Here is a 6,223-nt window from a genome sequence, read left to right as displayed (position 1 = left end):
CCACCCCACCCCACCCCACTCCACCCCACTCCACTCCACTCCACTCCACTCCACTCCACTCCACTCCACTCCACTTCTTCACTTCACTTCACGTCACATAAAACTGTTAACTGTAACTTTCCACTCCTTCTTTCTTGATGTTCCCCTGAGCCTTAAGTGCTGGAGATATGTTGTAGGGTGACTTGAGAGGGGATCAGCATTTTGTGATCATTTATTTTTGGCATTTTGACCAATTGTTAATTTTTGTTGAAGCCTCCATCTTCTGGAGGACAAAAGCTTCTTTGACGAGGGGTAGATATAGTGACAGAAATTTAGAATTGATGCTATATCAGTTTAGGAAAATAGTAGTACTTGGTTCCTTAAGCCATGAGTAGTTGGAAAGGTTTATCATAAGCTCTGGAGGATCAGGACATTCACCACAAGACACTGTCTTCTAGACATAACATAAACCCTGAGGAAATTGCAACATTGAATAGTGAGCATGTCAGCTGACATACCAACATGGGTAGGGAGAGGTCACAAGGCACCAAACCTGGGTGAAAAATAACAGGGGATCAGTGATTACTGAGAAAGAGAGAATCAGTTTTCTTTAGGGATGAATAATCTGATAGATATCTAACCCCAAATGATCAGTCCTAAATTCATGTATAAGCAACACAAAATGGCAGAATATATAGAATATATCAATATATTTTACTAACATTATATATATTACTAACATATAGATACATTTAGAATTTCTGAATTTTGAGAGCTAGGATAGCAGATAGGTCACCATGCCCACCCAGCAATTTTTATGGGTTCTAGGGATATAAATTCTGTCCTTCTACTTGTGTGGTAAGTGTTTTATTCCCTGGCCCACTCCAAGTACCTTTAATTTTATATTATTACTTACTAGCTCTCACTTTCTTCCTAGGGAAATTCAAGATGGAACTGTAATATATGAATTAAAACTAAAGACATTAATTTGCCATGCAATACATTCTTGGCTAATCATTTCCACTTTGAAATAGAGTAATCTGCATTATCTAAAGGGAATACAACCCAAGACCTTCAGGGATTTCTTAAATGTGAGTAATACCTAATCTTACACATACTTTTTTCCTATAAAACTTATTCATGATAAAGTATAATTTATAAATTATATATAATGAAAACAAAACAATTAGAGAGCATTAAAATAATAAATACAAAAATAATGCACTCCAATGAAAGTTAAAAGGATGGCATTCTTTTTCTCTCTCTTCTTCTCTTTTCTCTCATCTCTTTTCTATCTTCTCTCTTTATGTATGAGCTCAAACTTTTCAAAAGAATATGAAACCCATCACAGTAGCATATACCTGTAATGGAAGCACAGGGAATAGTAGAGACAAGAAGCTAGCCTGTGCTACTTAGTAAGATTATGCCTAAAGAAACAAGGGAGCCTCTGCTAAAATAATCTGTTAATAATATGTTATCTAATTTTATGCATGTAAGAGACACTCAATGTAACTTCATCAACTGAAAGTGCTACTCCTAGAAAGGGTCTCACTTTTAGTTTCCCTGCTCTGAAGCTTCAATTCCATTTAACACTTTGCTATTATGAAATACATTTCTATAACAGCAATTAGGTGAGAACTGTGAAGGGAAGTGCTCAGATCTCTAGGCAGAGAAACCTAGGTTTGGTGGGAGAATGGGAAAAAAGACAAAAATCAAGGTGATAAATGGCAGTGATTTGGCTAACTGTGGGTGTCAACTTCACTACATATGGAATCAACTAACACCTAAACAGCTGGGATCGCCTGTGAGACATTGGTCTTGATTAGGGTATTTGTAGTGGTAAGATTCACTCTACATCAGAATCACTTGGAGTGGGAAGACCCACATTAAGTCTGGGCCACACCTTCCGGTGGCGCCACACAGAAGAGGACATGGAAGGAGGAGGTTGTTGCTTTCTGCTACATCATCTCCCTCTCAACAAGTTTAATTATCCTTCTGCTGAGGCATTCCTTCACTGGCATCAGAACCTCTTAAATATTTCAGTGTAGACTGAAGACCAGGTGGAACTTCTACTCTTGTGGATTGAACAACTACAAGATTATGGGCCTTTCTGGAGAGAGAATGAGAGAGAGAGACAGAGACAGAGAGACAGAGACCGAGGTAGAGAGAGGAGAGAGATTCATTCTATCAGTTCTGTTCTCTAGAGAACCCTGACTAATACAGCTGAGTAGTCAAAGGTTGTTATTTTTATTAACATTTTTGTATTTTAGGACTTGTAAAAATAGTTATGACATTATCATCCACCTATCTTCCCTCAACAGAAATAAGATCTTGTATAACCACAACATATTTCAAAATAAGAAATGCTGATGTAACACCCTTTAACTGTAAATCTTACTCGAGTTTTATAAAATTTGTATGTAATTTTAATGTACAGATTCACAAAATGTTAGCATTTTTATCGATTTGTAGAACCCTAATCACAGTTAGGACACAGTGCCATCCTGTCTCTGCAGAACGGCTCCTCACACTAACTCCTAGTCAAACCCTCCCACAAACCCATCCTGGCAACAAGCCAGTGACTGTTTCTCCATCATTGCAGCTTTGTCATACAGAGAGTGTTTTATAAATAAAATCATGATATTTTAATATCGCAAATAGAAACAAGTAAGACCAACCACTTTGAGACTCACCTCAGTTTTTAATTGTATCTTTATTTCTGAGTGTTATTCCATTGTAGGAACATACCATAGTCTATCAGTTTTGTTGGAAGCATTTGAATTTATCTTTTGAAAATGCAAATAGATCTTAGTCAACTCAAGCTTTTTAAAATTAAGTACCACAGAATGGGTATAGGTTGAAAATGAAATATTATTTTGTACAAGTGTGCAGAATGGAAGCTATAGATGAGGGTACCATAATGACTGGTTTCTGGTGGTTGCTCTCCTTGTTCTCACAGACTCCTGATTTCTCTATTTTCCTTCCCAGGAGGAAAAAAAAAGAGTTCAAAACTCTTTTAAGCATACTGACTCCATTCATCAAGTCTCTATCTACATGGCTTATTTTTATCCTACGTCTGTACCTCCCAATGATGTCACTTTAATGGGCTTTCAATAAGTGAGTTTTGAAAGGACACAAACATTCAGTATGTTAGAAGAGGATAAGAATACTCATTTGCCATTTTTCTTATGTCAAATACCCACAAGTGCCATGCTTGAGTCACATGGAAGGTATATGTTTCACTTTATAAGTTGGTATGTTATTTTCCAGAGCAAGTGAAACATTTTTCATTTCTTCCAGCAAAGCATTATATATCAGTTTGCTTTGCATCAGCACATAGTTTTGCCAGCATTTTTATTTCAGTGATTATATTAAGTGCACATTGGCATCTCACTGTGGTTTTCATTTGCATTTTCCTAATGGTGACTGCTGCATATTTTTATAGACTTATTTTTCCTTTATGCATCCTGCGTAGTGATGTGATTGAAAAATTTTCTGCTGGTTTCTACTAAGACCATGTTCTCACTGTATCATTTGGAGCATTATTTTTATGTTTCAAGTACAAATCTTTTCTCAGATAAGTTATTTATTTGTAAATATTTCCCCAAGTTTATGGCTGATTTTTAAAATTCTCTTCAGAGAAATTTCAGAGAAAGCACGTTTTTTTTTTTTTTCATTGTGTTGATTTTTATTGATTAATTTATTTATTTTTCATCCCAATTGCAATTCCCCTCCCTTCTCTCCTCCCTGGCCCTCCCTATCACTTCCTCTTGTTCCTCATTCTCCCCTTCTTTCCTTTTCTTCAGAAAAGGGGAGGCCTTACATCTATATCAAACAGCTTTGGCACATCAAGTTGCAGTAAGATTAGGCACATCACATCTTATGTTGAGGCTAGACAAGGCTTCCCAGTTAGAGGAAAGAGATCCAAAGGCAGGCAATGTTGTCAGGCAGCCACTGCTCTTGTTTTAGAAGTCCTACATGAAAACACAGCAGCACATCTGTTACATATGTGCAGGGGGCTGATGTCCATCCCATTCATTCTTTCTGGTTGGCAGTTCAGTCTCTATGAGTCCCTATGGGTACAGGATAGTTGATTCTGTAAGTTTTCCTATGGTGCCCTTAACACTTCCAGCTACTTCAGTCTTTCCTCCCCATCTTCCACAGGATTCTCAAAGCTCCATTTAATGTCTGGCCTTGGGCCTCTGCATCAGTTTCCACTAGTTGCTGGGTGAAGCCTCTTTGATGACAGTTATGCTAAGCTGCTGTCTACACATATAGCTGGATATCATGAATAATGACAGAGATGGGTTCCTTCTCACGGCCTGAGTCTCGAGCTGGCCCAGTCATTGGTTGGCTTTCCCCTCAAATTTGGTTCAAGCTTTTAGTCCTGCACACCTTGTACACAGGATAAATTGTGGGTCTAAGGTTTTGTGGCTGGGTTGGGGTCCCAATCACGCCATTGGAAGTGTCGCCTGGTTACAGGAGATGGCCAGTTCAGGCTCCATATCCCCCACCACTAATTTACATTTATCTTTTTTACGTCTTGTTTGAGTGTCACAGCAAATGTCATGGAAATAGAAATCATGTTGAACAAAAGGAGCCAGACTAAAAAATGACATTTAAAAGTCTTCATTTCACCTTAAGTTACAAAGATTTCTCCTGATATAGTTCTTTTAAAAATCCCATATTTAGAAATTTTATAACTGGATACATGGTTGATGTTGAGTTCATTTTGTATAAGGTGAAAGCTTCGTGGTACTTTTCATTTTGTCTGTGTATTTCTAGTTATTTCAAAGCCATTTGTTGAAAAAGTTATATTTTATTTGATGAATTGCTCCGCAGTTCCCCCCCCTCCCAAATAAGTTGGATGTATTTGTGTGTCTTATTTCAGAATTAGAGCCTAGATATTCCACTAATGTATGTACGTGTTTATTATGAGTTACCTAGATTATAATGGAGGGACAGAGTACTGGGAGAGACAATTGGGACTGGAGGACATCTTGGAAACCAGAGAGAAACTGAGTACAGTGGAAACTCACAGGAATCTGTGAGGGTGACCCCAGCTAAGCATCGTATGAATGGGGGATGCAGAGCCTGAATGGACCCTCTCCCTTAACCACGCAAGACCTCCAGTGGAGGGACTGAGTTAGGAACCTAGCTACAAAACGTTTGACCTCCAATTTGTCTTGGCTGCAAGGTGTGCTGAGGTAATGGTGGCAAAGAAATATTGGGAGTGGCCAACCAATCACTGATCCAGCTTGAGACCCATGCTACAAGGGGGAGCCCAACCCTGACAGTGCCTAGAGGAAAAGAGACAGGCAAGATAGCCCAGGACCTAGGATAGGATCAAACATGAATGGCAAAGCAAACAAAACAAAAAGACAGTGGCGTGACTCCTAATGATATTCTGCTATACTCAAGTTTGGTGCCTCACCTAGTTGTCAGAAGAGAGGTTTCATGTAGCAACTGATGGAAACCGATGTCAAAGATTAGGCAGGACTTGGGGATGCTACTTAAGAGGGGAAGGAAGGACTGTGGGAGAAGGGTCAAGGATGCCACAAAACCTCACAGAATCAACTAATCTGGGCTCATATTGGCTCACAGAGACTGAGCCCACAACCAGGGAGCCTCCTTGGGTCTGATGTAGGCCCTCTGCATATATGTTATGGTTGTTAGCTTGGTTTTCTTATGGGATAGTATGTATTTGTATGTGTGTGTGTGGGGGGGTGTAGGGAGATTGGTGTTGGGCAGAGATGTCTCTAATTCTTTTGACTTCTTTTGGGAACCTTGTTCCTATTAGCAATCTAGCCTTAATATGAAGGAAGTTACTAGTCTTGCAGCAACTTGATTTGCCATGTTTGATCGATATCCATTGGAGGTCTGTTCTTTTATAAAGAGAAAAGAAGGAGGATGAGGGTGGGGCCTGGGAAGAGAGGAGGAAGGAGAAACTGTGGTAGGGATATAATATATAAGAAAAAAATATTTTTTAAATTAAAGGAAAAAAATTAAGATTTAAAATAAACAAAGTATAGCAACATAAGGGATGGTTCAGCTATGATTTGCATTTGCTGCTTTTCAGAAGGACTTGAGTTCAGTTTCCAGTACCTACATGGGGTGGCTTACAACCTCTTGTAATTCTAGTTGTAGGAGATCCAAGGATCTCTTGTGGCCCACATGGGCACCTGCACTCACACGGAACACACACACACACACACACACACACACACACACACACACACACACA

This window comes from Psammomys obesus, unplaced genomic scaffold, assembly GCF_907164565.1.
Source record: "Psammomys obesus unplaced genomic scaffold, mPsaObe1.curated_primary_1811, whole genome shotgun sequence".
In the NCBI taxonomy this organism is placed as follows: Eukaryota; Metazoa; Chordata; class Mammalia; order Rodentia; family Muridae; genus Psammomys; species Psammomys obesus.
The sequence above is the reverse complement of the archived record's forward strand: the minus strand, read 5'-3'. Positions refer to the sequence as shown.